The sequence below is a fragment of the Monodelphis domestica genome, chromosome 5, assembly GCF_027887165.1.
Source record: "Monodelphis domestica isolate mMonDom1 chromosome 5, mMonDom1.pri, whole genome shotgun sequence".
Taxonomy (NCBI): Eukaryota; Metazoa; Chordata; class Mammalia; order Didelphimorphia; family Didelphidae; genus Monodelphis; species Monodelphis domestica.
In genome coordinates, this window is record NC_077231.1 from 286582862 (window position 1) to 286600012 (window position 17151).

At 40.3% G+C, this 17151-nt stretch overlaps 1 protein-coding gene across 1 annotated transcript in view; it reads right to left on the bottom strand.

The window, feature by feature from the left end:
- Positions 1-17151, bottom strand: part of NEK11 (NIMA related kinase 11) — a 388343-nt gene that overhangs the window by 61307 nt on the left and 309885 nt on the right. Inside the window, exon 16 of the transcript XR_001625257.2 lies at positions 14508-14657. The gene's annotated coding sequence lies outside the window, so the exon portion shown is untranslated. The remainder of the gene's footprint in view (positions 1-14507; positions 14658-17151) is intronic.

Here is a 17151-nt window from a genome sequence, read left to right on the forward strand (position 1 = left end):
ACAGAGGACTTCCCCTTTCTTTTTTTAAAACCCTTGCCTTCTGTCTTAGAACAAAACTGTGCTTCTGATCCAAGGCAGACGAGCAGTAAAAGCTAGCCAGTTGGGGTTAAGTGATTTGCCCAAGCTCACACAACTAGGAAGCATCTGAAGCCATTTTTGAACCCTGGACCTCCCATCTCCAGTCTTGGCTCTCCAACCATTAGCTACCTAGCAATCCCCTGTCCTAATCTCTTTCTTTTATCACCATGCAGAGGAAGTAGAAGGCAATCTAGCCATGTGAACTTCAGTCTCAGTTTCCTCATTTGTAAAATCAAAGAACTGAGCTAAGTAATTTTTGTAGGCATACACTAAGTTTCATTATCTTTTCTAGGAAGAGAGTTGAACAAAACAAACATTTTGAGCACTAACTAGACTCAGAACAACCCAATATTTGGGGGAGAATATGCATTTGAATATGTTTATCCTACTGTTTACATTCAAAATGGAATGGAGGCTATGTGATTGCTTTGGAAAATGTCATTCAGGAAAAAAGCTTTCTGGTATTTATCCTGATGCAGTGGCTTTAGATTAGAAGCAGATTTTAATTGTGCTGAGGTCTAAGTCTCCTTCCTCTGTAGGATCACTAATATGGAGTAAGAGACACAATTATTGGCATCTTGTGTCCCAGGAGAATTTGGTTCACCAAATTATAGCAATGTGAGCTAAGTGATCTCTAAACTATCTTCTAGCTCCAAACTTTTATGATTAGAAGTTAGTTTCTGCCCATATACACATCATGCAACTCAGATCTCATTACAAAAGATTTACAAGATAAAATTTCAGGAGTTGGGAGCAGTTTAGGCAGAAGAGGTTACTTCTCAGCATATAAGGGAGCTTCCCAGGACAAGAAGATACAGCTGTTATTTCTGTGGGAGGGATGTAATTGAGGCTGCCTGATCACTGGTAGGTGAATCCTCCCCTTAACTATGATTGCCCAGCCCTACTGCTTCAGACCCAGCCTCAGGGCTGGAATTTGATAAAGAATCTCTCACACCTGACATCCTGGCCATTCATTCTCTCCCACTAATTTCAAGTTAGCAACCAATACCAAAGCACTTACCAGCCCAGTTTAACAAGTAAACTAGCCCATTTCCCCTGGGAATTGTAACAATAGTAGTAAAACTTATTGATTTTATCCATTCCCTGACCATGGTGTTAGCTTTCTGCTCTGGGTAAGTAGATATCTGGTTGTTTCCAAGGCTGTTTATTCATGGTTTGCATCAATAAATCTATGGGAAAGCATCTATTGATTGCTTATTGTGTGCCAGGAATGACGCCAAGGCGCCGAAGTTATATACACAAGCTCAAAAGATAGCTCCTACTCGTGGAGAAGCTGATCTTCTAAGGAAGGGGGAAACGACTCACAAAAGGGAACATGAATGGGAAATGGGCGAGTCCTAGGGGCAGAATACAGGGCAAAAATCGAATGGAAGTTAGGCAGAGATGCACAGTGTCCAAAGGGCACACTGAAAACTCCTTAGATCTCAGTCACTTAATAGGTCATAGATTTAGATCCAGAAAGCACCCCAGAGCTTGTCACATCATGTTAAACCCCATCATTTTACAGATGAGGGGAAAAAAGGAAAACCAACAGAACCCTAAACTGTTTGGGATGCCTTCAAAAATAAAAATGGAAACAACACTGAAAAGGCAGGCAGACTCTGATTAACTACAAAGGATATTCTTGGTTCCAAAAACTCAATAATGACACATTCGTCTTTCTCTTAGGGTAAGAGGTGGTGGTTGTGAGTATAGGATTTAATTTATATTACCAGATGTTGGTTTTGCTTAACTATTTGACTTTGTTTACTCTTGGGCAGCTAGGTAGAATGGTCGATAGAGTACCAAATATGGAGTTGGGGGATCTGGGTTCAAATTTGGACTCAGATACTTCCTAGATGTGACTTTGGGCAAGTCTCTTAACCCAGTTGCTTTCCCTTGCCAATCTTCTGTCTTAGAATTGATACTAGGACAAAAGAGAAAGATTTTTTTTAAAAGAGAGAAAGAATACTCTAGGACAGGGGTGGTATTAGAAAGCCACAGTTATATAAAAAACAGAAGATACAAATAAATTTTTAAATGTTAATTTTAGATGGCTTACACACCACAGAACACAGGCACTCACTAGCCTGTGAACAACTTGGCTTTTTAGAAAATCCACAATAGGAAGTAATGGTGTCCTGCTTTTGTGAGTCAGAGCCACTCAGTGTTCCACACATAAAATACTCCAGGTCCTATCAGCACACTGGCTGTTCCCCATGTCTGAAATGATCTCCCTTGAGTGAGCCCTGGTTTTCCTCAAGACTCAGCTCAACCCCAACTTCTTCATAAAATCTTTCCTAGTCTCTCAGTTAGCTGGTGTAGAAGTTAGAGATCCTTGGACTTAAAATCAGGACGATTTGAATTAAAATTTGGGGTCTATGTGACCCTAGACAAGTGTAGGAGTTAAAATGCAAATTTTCCATCTGCCTATAAGTCATTTAACCTCTCTCTACCTCAGCTTCCTCAACTGTAAAAAGGTGATGATAATAACAACTACCTCCAGGGCTGTTGCAAGGCTCACATGAGATTATATTTGTAATGCACTTAACACAGGATTTGACACATTCTGGATGCTTAATAAAATCTTATTTCCTTCCTCCTAGCAATTAGAGTGTTCCTTTCCCAAACTTCCTTCTCATTTTGTGTATGTTCAAAAGATGTCAGCAGTGGTGCCATTTTGGTCTTCTTTTAGTACCAAGGACAGCAACCAACCAACTAATCAACATACACATATATAGACACATATCTGTAAACACAGACATGTGTGTACATGTATATTCTATAAAGACTCATATTTGCACGTGTTTTTCTCCTCGAAGGCAATAATGGTTTCACTTTTGTTTCTGTTTCCTGAGGGCTTAACAGAATGTTTCCCATATAGTAGGCACTTCATCAATTCTTGTTGAGTTATTCATTAAAAATGTGTCTTCTTGGGGAAGAAGGAGGAGTTGGAAGGATGGGAAAGAAAACAATGAGACAGATTTTTGGACATAGCTAATGTGAGAATTTGTTTCACTTGAGAGAAAAAAAATGAAAGATGTGGTAAGGTTTTCTTTGGGTGGGGGCTAATCTCCTAGTACCTGCCATTCAGTAATATCACCCACTGATGCTAGCATCTTAACTGGGACCTATCCTTTGCTTCAGGGGGTCATATTTCATCTTTCTCTTCTATTTATGTGTTTCTTTAGAAAAATGATATTTTTTCCTCTTCATCCCCTTCCCAGTTCCAAATTGGGTCAGCTGTAATATAGCCAGAAGAAAGAATAATGGCTGTTTTGACAAACGTTCCTTGGGGGTATCAAGAAGCCACCCCTGATTTCCTTTAGAAGCCAGACCTGAGTCATCCCCACTGCAGGACTGTTAAACTGAACTTATTGAGACTATAGATCTCCCCATTCAGACAGCAAAAGGCTCCTGGACATAATTTCAGATGGAATGCTCTCCCATTGCCAAAGAGCCACATAGGTCTACCACCCCCAAAGGATTTCTCTGGATCTGAGAACAATTAGAAAAACAGAAAACAGTTTATAAATGAGGTCTGCATTGACAGTTTCCTTTCTAGACAATCAGATTGGACTCCAAGGTCAGCCACCAGCAAAAAGCAGTAGCAGAGCCTAGGTAATAGCCTAAGTTGACCATTCCTTATCCAGCCACCCTCTTTGCCTGCCTCATAATGGTTTTCCCATGTGATCCGATTCCTCCTCTAATACAGTTTGGCAATATTTTCCCTTTGCATGATAATTTGTTGATGATTACCACCAAGGCTTGGCCAGATACCCCACTCTTAAATAAAGTAGCTTGGCTAGATTTTTTATTTAATTCCAAAGAGTTCCGAGGAGGAGAAAAGGGCAGGAATAAATGGTCTCTTAAATTCCACTTTGAATGAAGAAAGAATTTGAAGGCGGAGAAAAAAGAAAGGATACCTGCTCATAATGGACCTTTCTTGGCTTACCAAGATTGAGGGGAAGAGAAGATAGTGAGTGAATCTGTTTATTCAGGGGCATGGATAGATTCCAGGTGAGGAAATTTTCTCCACCATTGTAGGCAGCCTCCTCTGTAACTAGTAATCATGTTGGAGAGTTGCTTGAAGGACTGAGACGTAGTGACTTGCCTAAGAGTCTGTGTCAGATGCAGGATTTGTACTTAACATCTTCTTGGCTTCAAGGCAGCCAAAGACCTCAGTTCAAATTTGCCCTCACACTCATTTGCCATTTAGCCTCTGTTTGCCTCAGTTTCTCAACTATAAAATAATGATAGGATAATAGCACTTATTTTGCAGAATTGTTGTAAGGAACAAATGAGATCTATCTATAGAGCACTCAGCATAGGGTCAGGCACATAGTAAGTGCCACATGGACATTATTCCCTCCCAGCTTCCCTTCTATCCACTATGCTTCACTGCCTCTCTACAAGAAAGAGAATCTCCTCCATTTCCATCTGGGTCCTCCAATTAGAGAAATAAGAAGACACATGCTTGAATGTTGTTTCCTCCAATGCTACCTGGTGTGAAAATTCTTGGTATCTACCTGAAAATATTTGTTTGAGCACCATTTTACAAAGTTTGTATAAACTATTTTTTTTTAAAAAAGAAAGTTTCCAAGTGAAACAGGACTTTCTTTTAGGATGTTTTGTTTAGGTCTTTAGCAGCTTCATCACTTTATGTTAAAGAGTTTTAGCATAGGTCAACTGCTTTGACAAAGAATTGAGAAATAAAGTTATTCATTATTATTGTAATGACTTCAAAAAGGTTAGGCATGAAGACTTTCTGCAGTCTTTACTGGGAGCAATGTTTTATGCCAACATTCCTTAAAGTCAAGGAACTTTGGGTAAAATATTCATGTGAACTACCCAAGAGAATTATTATTATTAAATTTCTTTCAACATTTCTGACTCTGTTAAAAATGGAGGGGAAAAAATGCAACCTGGGTCTGATTGAGAAACCAAAATCCACACAGGTATAAAAAGAATAAAATTAAGTGATCTGCTTCTCCTTCTTTAAAATAGTTTACTGGGTCATAGATTTGTATTTCAAAGATTCAAGAAAGAAGTCACCTAATCCAATTCATTCATTTTTTACATATGAAGAAACTGAGGCCCAGAGGTATTAAAGTGACTTGTTTAGGGTCATGCAGGTAGTAAAAAAGCATCTTAAATTGACTCTTCCTACTCCAAATCCAATGTTCTTTCTACTATTCTGGGCAGTGGTATCTCACTCTCTGACTTCTCCTCCTCTCTCTCCCCACTCCTACTACTGGTTTCAAAAGGAATGGGACTCAAGCCCATATCACTTGGTTTCTGGAAGGTTCCTGCCAATCTGCTCTATGGCACATCCTAAGAGAGTTACCCCCCCCCCCATAGTTGTCCCAATCTATGCTGAGCTCACATATCCCCACCTTCCTTTTATGTTGAAATGAGGGGGTTGAATGAGATGGCTCTCTGGTCCTTTCCCAACACCATCATTCTAGGATTTTGTGACTCTCACCCAGGCTCCTGTCATCCATGGAAGGAGAAGAGCACTTTGTTTCCAGATACCTGAAAATCCCAACGTGATGGACCACATAAAAGGGCACCTCCTCACGGGGGTCATCGGTGATGTAGTAATGGCCAAAGGATCATCCTTTTCCCCTTTGCACACCACCCAGAAACATGCTCCTCTACTACAGAACTCACTATCAAATTCCTAGACTATGTTTCATAGCCCATGGAGGTGAAACAGTCAAGAGAGTGCTAGTCTTGGAGTTAGGGAGACCTGAGTTCAAATCCAGCCTCAGACACTTATTAATTACATGATCCTGGGCAAGCCAATCTCTGCCTGCCTCAGCTTCCCCAATTATAAGGACATGGAATCTCAACACCTGAGAACTACTTTCAGAAGGATATAATATTGCTAAGAGGGGGCTGAACTGAGTGCCTGTCTCCATATTCCCTCAACCCAGAGCTGTTCTTCAATGGAGAAGACCCACTCCAAGTCAAAGCGAAGAGAGTTTATACTATGCCCTAATCCACACTGGAATATTCCCACATGAGCTAAGTGGCCCAGTGGCTACTACAGTGCCAGTTCTGAAATCAGGAAGACCAAGTTAAAATCCAGCCTCAGATACTTACTAGCTGGGTGACCCTGGGTAAATCACTCAACCCTGTTTGCCTCAGTTTCCTCATCTATAAAATCAGCTGGAGAAGGCAATACCAAATCATCTCTGTATCCTTGCCAAGAAAACCCCAAATGGGGTCATGAGGAGTCAGACATGACTGGAAAATGAATAAACAATAACAACAGGTAAGATTTCCACCATGGGACTTCAGCCTATCTTCTCAGTTCTATTTCACATGCCTCTCCCTCATTCTTTCAGCTACAACCAAACTGGACGATTTGTTCTTCCTGAAATTCAAGATTCCATCTCCACCCTCCTGCATGGCCCCCAATCTGAAATGCATTCCTGTTTCATCTTGGCCTCCCCAAAGCATCCATCCCTTGTTGGCTTAGTTCGGGTACCCTCTGACAAGAAGTCTTCCCTGATTGCCTACCTCTTCCTGGCTGTATCTTTCTCATTCTTTGCATTTTTTTATTTACTTTCATTTTATATACTCATCTGTGTACATATTTTATCCACTCAGAGTGGTTTTGCCATGACTGGAGATTTTCAAGCAATAGGGAACCACTGGGCAGAGATGGTTTAGAATGGGATCCTGTTCAAGTATGGACTTCAGGGGTCCCTTCAACTAAAGGCTTTGCAATTCCCCAGGGGACTAGAATAGAAAGCACATTAGACTTGGAGACAGAGGTCCTGGGTTCAAGTCCTGACAGGCTGACCCCACAACATAGGACACCAAGAAGGTACAAACTTGGCTTGGCAGTCCCCATGATCAAACAGCCTCATTTACTCCCATTGATCCATATTTTTATGTCCTTGCAAACTCTCTCCCTTCTCTTACCTCTTGCTTTGAAAACTGTGATCGACTCAGCACGAATCTGGAAAGGAGTTAAGGAAATGCTCCTTAGTTCTACTTGGCATCCCCATGAGTCTCCAGGATGCACTCCTCCTCCCTGGTCCCCTTCTGTCCTCTATGTGTTTGCAAAGAGGGGCTTCTGCTCTTGGACTTGAAGCCCCAGCACTTAGCACGTGGTGAGAACAAATAATGCTGTTCACTGAATCTTATTCATTCATTTGGCATTGTTGTTCACTCATTTTTCAGTCAAATCCAACTCTATGTGACCCCACTTGGGGTTTTCTTGGCAAAAACCATCTCCTTCTCTAACTCTCATTTTATAGATGACCAACTGAAGTCAACAAGGCTGTGACTTGCATGAGGTCACATTGCTAGTAAGTTTTTGAGGCTGAATTTGAATTCCGGTCCTCCTGAATCCAAGGTTGGCACTCCCTCCACTGGGCAACCCAGCTGCCTTGAATATAAGAACCAAGAGCTAAGATGAGGAAATGAAAGGATTTTACCCCCCCCCAAAGGTATTCTTTCATATATAAGGGAAACATCTGCTCCCCAAGTAAACAGACACACTCCTGTCTATCCTCTATCAAGGGGGTAGCTCTGAAGAGCTCATTCCCTCTCCACAAAGGCATCTCCTGAAGAGGAAAAGAAGACTTGGGGCAGAGGATTGAACCTCTACCTTCTATCTTAGAATCTATACTCAGTATTGATTCTAGGAGAGAAGAGATGGAAGGGTTGGGCAATAAGGGTTCAATGACCTGCCCAAAGTCACACCGCTAGGAAGTGTCTCAGTTCAAATTTGAACCCAGGACTTTCCATGTCCAGGGCTGGCACTCTACTCACCAGCTGCCCCAAGCGTAGTATTTCTACAATGAGAACAATACACAGACAGAATCAAAAGTGGACCAAAGCATGTATGTGTGGCTCTACTTCATCATCACCCATCCATCATTCATTGCTGAGAACCTTTTATAATCAGAGCTGCTGATGCCAACTATTCCACTGCAGAAGGAACACAACTTTAGTCTAAGACTTTGATCCCTGAGATAACAGAGTTGAGTGCTGGGATTCTCCATCTTTTATTTTTAATGCTTTGACAGGTGTATTTCAACATAATTGGTTTCCTGCAGCACAGATGGCTATTAATATTACCATTACTGGGAATGAAAAGTATTTATTCAAAAAGGGTTTAGTGCACAGATTTGTATTTTTAAAATAACTGTAGTTAAGACACAAAATAAAAAGATAAACAAAAATAAAAAGATCTTTAAAAAATTAAAAAAAGAGGCAGAGGGTGATACTGATCAGTGATCACACAAACATTAGGCAATTTACAAACATTAACTCTTGACATGCAATTTTTGTTCACTGACCCCCATAATACTGAAAAGATTGAACCATACCATGATTGACACAATATGAATGAAAACAAAAAGCACAAAAAGCTATGGTGCGGATAGACGGCTCAGAGAAATGAGAACCAGACCTAGAGATGCGAGGTTCTGAGTTCAAATTTGACTTCAGACACTTCTTAGTTGAGCAAGAAATGTAACCCTGATTGCCCAGCCCTTACCACTCTTCTGCCTTGGATCCAATAGACAGAATTGATTCTAAGATGGAAGGTAGGGGTTTTAATAAAAAGTGATGCAAGGAAGAAGAGATATTTGAAGAAATCTCTCTCCCATTTTTTGTAGGGGCGGGACGTGTGAGTTTGGTACATTGTGTATCTTTTCAAATTGCATCTATCTATTGATCTATTTTGCTGACCTTTTCTCTTTTTCCCTCTATTTTGTTGTTGTTATAAGGGGTGGCTTCCTGGGAAGGGGACACACAGAAATATCCTGATAGTATACAAAACAAAATATACTTATTCCATTTCTTTAAAAATAAAAGAAGTTATGGAAGAATAGCTCACAAATTCTCCTTGGAGAGACAGGAATTGGATTTGGCTCCAGCATGTGATCACAACATACACTTCACAGAAAATCTAGTCTTGTAATATTCATGCTGAACACTGGCAAACAGAGGGCCAGGGCCATCGTCACAGCTTCAGCTCCATCCTTCCCCAAAAAGGATGGAAACAATAGAGGAGGTCTATGAACAACTTGACAAAATCCTTGGAACTAAGTCCGCAAGTAAGTTCAACAAATATTTTGATATTTAATGACTTTAATGCAAAAATGGTCACAAAGCAGGTAAGCATAATGTTGAAGAATATAATTTGGGATCAAGAAATAAGGGGCCAAAAGTATACTAAGAAAATTCATTCTTGTACATCAGAGATACTTTCTCTAAGAATAATGCTGGAACATTAACCCCATCATTTAAAATAAAATGGATTATTTCTTAAAATACAAGAAAAGAAGGGGGCAGCTGGGTGGCTCAGTGGATTGAGAGTCAGACATAGAGACGGGAGGTCCTGGGTTCAAATCTGACCTCAGACACTTTCTAGCAGTGTGACCCTGGGCAAGTCACTTACCCCCATTGCCTAGCCCTTACCACTCTTCTGCCTTGCAACCAATACTCAGTATTGATTCTAAGATGGAAGGTAAGGGTTTAAAAAGAAGAAAAGAAAAGAATGATTTCAGACATAACAGTCATTTCTGAACCAGTATGGAGAGTAGCCTGCATGGAGTTAAATCCTCAACTGGTTAAATCAAAAGTCAAAGTAAAGAGCAAATTAGAAGAAGACTCCTGCTGTGGTTATAGTCTTTCCATATCAAATCTATAAAATTCAAGTCAGATATGGGGAAAACAAATAGAAAATAGATAAAAATAGAGACTCTGTAAATATTTTTAGAGAAAGTTAGCCAATGTGAGATGCTGCTACAGTGAAGAGGCTGAAAGAGCTCAGAATAATCAGCCAATAAGCAGAGACACCCCAGAAATCAAAGGCAAATACCACAGAGGAGGAGGTTGGAGACTTGCAACCTGGATCTCCTAACAAAGCAATGAGAAGTAAGCGAGGAGAAAATGAGCCTTCAGCTTGGCTTAAAATCCAGAGAAACGCTGTTATCTCAAGAATGCTTGTTGATAAATTTGGGAAATGGGCAACAAAGAAATATACAAAGATCATCCTTATGGAGGTATGGCCAACTGGTCAGAGCAATGGCCATGGAATCAAGAAGAACTCAGGTTTGAATCTTGCTTTTAATACTTATTAACTGTGAGACCCTAGACAATTCTCCTGACTTCTCTCATGGGAATAATAATCCATCCCAGTGATACTTCCCTTACAGACCTCTTGGGTAGATCAAATAAGATAATGTATCCCAAGGGGCACAGTGGAGTCAGAAACACTCCTCTTCATAAAAACTCATAGCCTCACACCCTTCCTAGCTATATGTCCCTGGGCAAGTCACTTTATCCCATTTGCCTCAGTGTCCTCATCTGTAAAATGAACTAGAGAAAGAAATGGCAAACCATTCCAGAATCTCTTCCAAGAAGACCCCAAAAGGGATCATGAAGAATCAGAAATAAATGAACAACAATAAAAAATAAATGCAACTGAAATAATGTATGCTGCATGGAAGTTATCATTATTATCCAATAAAAGTTATATGAAATAAGGTTTAGCAAGCTTTTCCAACTCTCCTGATGAAGGAATTCTCATAACTTACTGTCCCTAAAGTCTAAAAGCAGTTTTAAGTTTTAATAAGTTTCCAGCTGCACCAACACTTTTTTTGGGGGGGTAAATATATATGTATATCATTATACGCATATATATGAGGGTACCAAAGTAGTGTAAAAATTAAATTAGTTTCTAGTAATAGAAATATTATGTTTTATGAGGTTTATTAAGATTATTAGAAATCAAGGATACAAAATAATAAACCCACTTGCCTAGGACTGATTAGCCCATTCACATTTTACTCACTACATCTTGCAACACCAAGTAGAGGAAGAGAGAGGCCAAATAGGCATTACAGCCAGTTTAAATACAAATTGTGATCTCACCCAGTTGGGGACTCAGGTGAGATTATAGGGAATTCTGGGAAGTACCAAGGACTTCTGGGGATTGAAGTCTGGGGTTCAAATCTTCATTTTACAGTAGTTAGACAATATAAATCAAAAGGAAGAAAACAAAATAGGCAGAGCACTGCCCAATTGTGTGATAGCTTAAGCTTTGGCTAAAGGATAATTCTAGGATATTTAAGCTATTCCTACTCAATTGATTTTTGATGCTAGAAAGGGGTCTGTGGTGAAGAGACTGACTACTGTAAGTTAGTTAATTAATGTAATAGGGGATTATTTGAGTGATAAATAACTAAAGAGGAGATCTGCCAATCTCCTCCCCTCCTTTCTTTACCCTCCCTGGTTTTCCTCCCTCCTTGTCCCTCCTCCCTTCTTCCCTTCCCTTCCAATTGCTTCTTCTGATGATCTCTCTAAATCAACTCAGGGTGAGTTTTATGATGTCTCAAATAAATACTCTTTCTCTTTTCTAAGATTAAGTAAGGGGTTTATTGGGGAAGAAGGGAAAGATAAGGAAATGGAAGGAAAGAGGGTTTGGGGTTTCCCTAGCACTAGAATAATTCCTAGGTTGGAGGATGGTAGAATATAGTTCAGATTGAGAAAATGGGTTAACAGGTCTGGAAGTTCAGTCACTATAACACAGCAGAGAAATCAGAGAGGGCTGGACTTTTGTCCTTCTGTCTTTCTGTCCCCAAGCCAAGAGAGCCTTCTCCTTTCTGTCTCTAAAGCAAAGAGAGCAAGATTTCAGTTTGTTCTGATCCTTCTCAACAGTCGTCTCTGGTCACCATTCTAATTAGAATGTTCTCCTTGAGTGACAGCTCTTGAGTCTTTGCTTTTCCAGCCTTTTCTGCAGACTTCTTTTTCTCTCCTCCACAATAATTACTTAGACTCATCAACTTAGAGTTGGAAGACAACTCAGGGGTCATCTAGGTTCAACTCCTTCATTTTACAGATGAGGAAACTGAGGCTTCCAGAATTAATTTAGCTTATCCCCAAGACACACTGGTAACAAGTGGGAAGGACAAGAACTGAACTCGGGTATCTCTGACTATAATCCAGTATTCCTCCCACCATGACACTGTTTTTAATAGAGTTGGTCATAATGTAATAATTAAAACAGTGGAAGACAAACTGTTGCAGATAAAAGAGTTGGAGCCTTAAATTGTGACCTCAGAAAATATGGTTTCAAGAGAGTGTCTTGTTTAAAATCAAATATAAGGTGGTCACCAGGGAAAAATTCCCAATTATTAAATATACCCAAGTCAGCTGGGTTTTATAGAGATTTTAATTAATACAAATGAGGAACTAAAGAAAGGGAGAGAGAGAGAAAAAGGAAATAATGAGAAAAAGATGGGCCGGCCCAGGCCAGCCCTGGCCAACCCAGGCCCAAGCCCTAAGAGAAAGATCAGTCAGTCTTTTATCCACTCACCACAAGATTTTTCCAAGCAAACATTCCAGTGTTCAGAGAGACACCAGTTCAGCTTCCTCCAATTCAGCTTTCCTAGCTGACTTTCCCAAGAGAGAGACCCCAGAGGGACAGAATCTCCTCAGAGGGAGCTCCAGCCAGAGTCCCCAGCCAGAGTCCTGAGACTCCTCAGAGGGAGTTCTACCGAGAGTCCTTCTCTCAGTTTCTCCTCTCCTTTTAAAGGGAATTTTCTCCTATGTCTCCTCCCCTAAGTTCTCACATCTACCAATCACAGTAGACATTTTTCCAAAGGACAAACCATTCTTAATTTACACCTGAGTAGACTTTAAACTTTTGATTAAGTTCACACCTGAAAAAAAAAAACTCTGAGTAAGTTTCCCACCTCTTTGCTCCTTGTAAATTCACAAGTTGCCTGACCTTTATAGGTACTTAGCACCCTTTTGTATTAGTTCTAAAAATAGGCACAGCTTAAGAACTTTTGTCTTACTATAAGTATGGGTTTAAGTACTTTTCATTGTTCAGCAAGGAGTGTCTTCCCCTAAAGCAGGCTTAAGTAGGGGTGGAGTAGAGGTCTCACATTTCTGATCTAAGTCCCTTCATTGTTTAAATGGGGAATGGTCTTAACCAAACCTTATGAAGTAGGGACTGAGAATTTTTAAGATTCACATTAAGGAATCAAAATGTGTCCTCAGAGCCCTGTTTGACACATATGCCTCTCACCAATCATGCTCTATTCCTCTCTTCTTCCTTACTTATAACCAATCTGCTCTTCAGTCTTCCATTCATCCTAGGCTATATATCTATTCATTTAGAGTAGTAAGTCTCTAGACTTACCCTCCCAACCCACTCAAGCACTAGCAAGTCTGCTCCCTAGGGTGCTGCTGGCTACATCTCCCAAGGGAGATATTTATAAAATATTAATTCCTTACTGGAAAAAGGAAGGAACTGAGTTTGGAGAAATGTCCTTCAACAGGGGAGAGGTTCTGGACAGTTCAAGGTTTCTCCTCAATAGTATTGGTTTCTGCCCCCATTCTGGTGTGTTCTCTCCACCTACCACCATATCAACTACCCAGAGCTAGTTAATATCTCCTCTATACCACTGATACTAGTGGGGAGTGCTTTACTACCAATTTAGCCAGGTGATTTCTTCTCAATATCTAGTAATCAATTGATATCAATTATTTTTTTACAAGGGAAATTTACTGAAATAATACAACAAAATCTGGCTTTAGATATTTTCTAGCTTTGGGATCCTGGGCAAGTCACTTATCCCCATTTCTGCCTTAGAGTTGTTACTAAGACAGAAAGAGGAAGGAAGGAAGGAAGGAAGGAAGGAAGGAAGGAAGGAAGGAAGGAAGGAAGGAAGGAAGGAAGGAAGGAAGGAAGGAAGGAAGGAAGGAAGGAAGGAAGGAAGGAAGGAAGGAAGGAAGGAAGGAAGGAAGGAAGGAAGGAAGGAAGAAAGGAAGGAAGAAGGAAGGAAGGAAGGAAGGACTACAGCTCATTCTCTCCTGTCCACTCAGGTCCCTTGGGAAAGTGGGCTCATTCTTAAAAGTAGCTGTGACAAACATCCTCATCACCACCAAGTTTACTTCAATCTAAGTATCATAGTATCATAGTTGATGAATAAGTGGCCTTTTGGCTTTCAGGACACATTACCTCAGCTCCTAGGTTGATTTACTGTTGAGCTGGGTCAAGTATATTATTCTTCAAGACTAGATCTTTCCCAGACTTGGCTACTAGCCTTTTTCCACCTTTTTAAAATCTCATTAGAATCTTTACCAAAAGGAAGAATACACAACAAGAAGCATCCTGTTGCCTTGCTTAGGAGATTATGGCCCAACTGGTCTCTTGGGGGGGAAAGAACATTGCACTGTCAGTCCTCTAGAACTAAGAGTTGGATTTACTCTAAACAACCAAAGAGAAAGAATTTAGTCTGTTGGTGATGTTTGTATGCATACTCAGCAGCCAATTAAAAGGCTTTCCATCATCATCCATCAACAGGGCAATTCAGACAGAAATAATCATAGCATGCTGTGAAGTAAAAGGCGCTCTATTCCACTTTCCCAGAAGTAGGATCTCTTACCATCCATGTTAGGTGGCATCAAGTTGAGAGGACAAAGCAAGCTCCCATGACTAATTCCTCATCATCCAGTCTCTTTCCTCTTCTCATTTAAAAATGTATGGTCCTCGGCAAATTAGTTATGGTACATTTTGAATGCACTGCTCATGTTCTCTGTAGACATAAAGAATAGTCTTCTGAGGTCCCAGAGAGGCATGAATATTATCTTTTTACTTATTTCTCCAGTGCTGTATAGAAAAGAGTTCCAAAATGGTTAATGCATCAGAGACCTTATATAATCCAACACAAAATATAATCCAATAATTCTCATAAAATCCAAGATTAAAAATTTTTTTGAGAAAATTTTAAGGAAAAGAAGCTCACTAACTCCTTGAATCAAGAAAATGAACTGTTCGGAGAAAGTGCCATAAAGAAACCTCCACTAAATCAGAAGATCCCGAATGAACTTTGGGGTGTAATTGATTGAACTAAACGGGTTTGAACACATTTATTCTGAATAAAAACTCTTATGCCAAAGAGGACTGCCCCCAATTGGCTTTTTGTCAATGCACCTAGCAAACATTGGTTTCGCACCTTTAGCTAGAAGATCTTTAGAAGTATAAGCTGGTTATGTTAAATGATTCATTGGGAAGACGTCTCCCAAAGAATCACAAGGGGACCTATGAAACGGAATTCTTTACTCTCTTTGTCTATTTTTAATCAATCTAAGAAATCCCTACTTAACATGTTTGTTATCAAGTAAGAGAATTCACAAGTCACTTACTTGGAGAGCTCCAACCTTTTAACCCAATCAATCAGAAACTTGTGAATCCTATAGTGAATCCTATAGTGAATCCCCCCTGGGCAGTGCTAGGCAATTTGGAAGCGGTGATTAGCCCCTGTGAAGGAGGGAAGGGACAGGAAAGGACTATTAAAAGTCCTGAACTTCTTCAGCTGAGGTGGTCTTTGACTTGAATCTTCAGCTTGGGGGATCTTGGACTGGGAATTCAGCTTGGAGCTAAAACTTAGACCTTGGCTTTGGGACTGGCCCTTGGGTGAATGAGTGACTGGCCATCCTTTCCTGGCTTCTGGAGAGAGATTAGTTCCAAAGAGGCCTTCCCTTCTTGCAGGAGGCTGCATGGGTGGAACTCGGGGTCCTACTGTGGAGGGTTAACAAGTCCTGCCAGGCTGAGCAGAGCACTAGAACAATTTTTATCCTTTTTTTGCATTTTTCTACTTTCATGCTTTCCGCCTCTTTGTAAATAAAGCTACTAACAGTCATTTTGGCTTGATCTATAATATTTTTAAATTGGCGATCACAATATTAATTTAGAATTCTCACATATTTAGTCAAACCCTTAATTTAATTCCTCACAACACATACAAGCAAAAGTCATAGTTATCTCTTAATATGGAGTTATGTAGAGTCAACAAACAGAGAACATGTCACAAAAGGGAAGGGGAAGGGGAGGGAAGGGAAGAGGGAAGGAAAGACAAAGACAGAGCAGGGAGAGAAAAGAGAAAGTGAGAGAGGGAAAGAAAAGATGGAGGGAGGGAGAGGAGAGTCAGAGAGGAGGGAGAGAGGGAAGAGAGAAAGAGAGGGAGGAAAGAGAAGGAGAGAGATTTAAGCCTCTTTATCTCTAAAGGAGCTTACAAGACAACATACAACTTTTACCTAATAGATTTAAGACTTGGGATGAACTGGCAGTCACCAGGTCCTCATTCTCAGGTGGTTTGGGGTTATTTGTTTGTGCTTTTTTCTTTTTGGTTGCAAACTGGCTTGTGCAGGGATGGGTGGGATTGGGTCTAAGGCATTCAGCCTCTCTTGGTTCTGCTAAGCCCCTCATTAGATCTGTATTCATAGAGTCTTAGTGCTATAAATTCCTCTGGGTTCCTGGAACAACCACATGGGGCAGTGATTCTCAGAAACACATAGGAAATCTAGTAGAAGATGCAGACAAAATCCCCAGGTATAAAGTGAATATAGTAACTTGCCTGAGATCAAATAGGAAACAAGTGTCAGCAATCCTGGAGGCTTCACTCTGGCTTCCCCATCCTCATCACCTGTGTTTTTCTTTGCCATCTATTTCACTCTGAGGAGCCAATGGTGGGAGTTATCACTGGCTACAGCAGGAGTCATCCAAGGAATATAAGATGAACCTGTTAATTTGCTTTTACTCATTCCAGCTTTTTTGAAAATCCAAACAGTCCTTAGCGTGAATCCCCCCAAGTAAATTTTTTAATTAAAAAAAAAAAACCTTGAGAAAAGCCTGACATTCTCTGGCATTCTACCTCATGCAAATTCATTCCTTGGCTTTTTAGAGATCTCAGTTTCCACCTAAGAAATCCCACCATTCGGCTGCTTCCCAGCCAGTCTCTTCTGAAGAGTAGATAGACAGATATTATATATATGAGTACCTAATACAGACTAATACATCCCATTACATTCTAGAATAATGATGCATTATGTACTATGTTTCATTTGTGCATATGCACATGCACACACATATACTCTCTTTATCCATCTCTTCTCCCTGCTAAAAAAGATAAGTCAAAGCCCTCAGAGACAAGCTCCCCTGCCCCCAAGTTCCCTGCAGTTTGATAAAGCCCTCAGTCTTCATTCTCACCAATTTTCCCATGGCTCAAGTGCCTCCACTCTTCAACACTT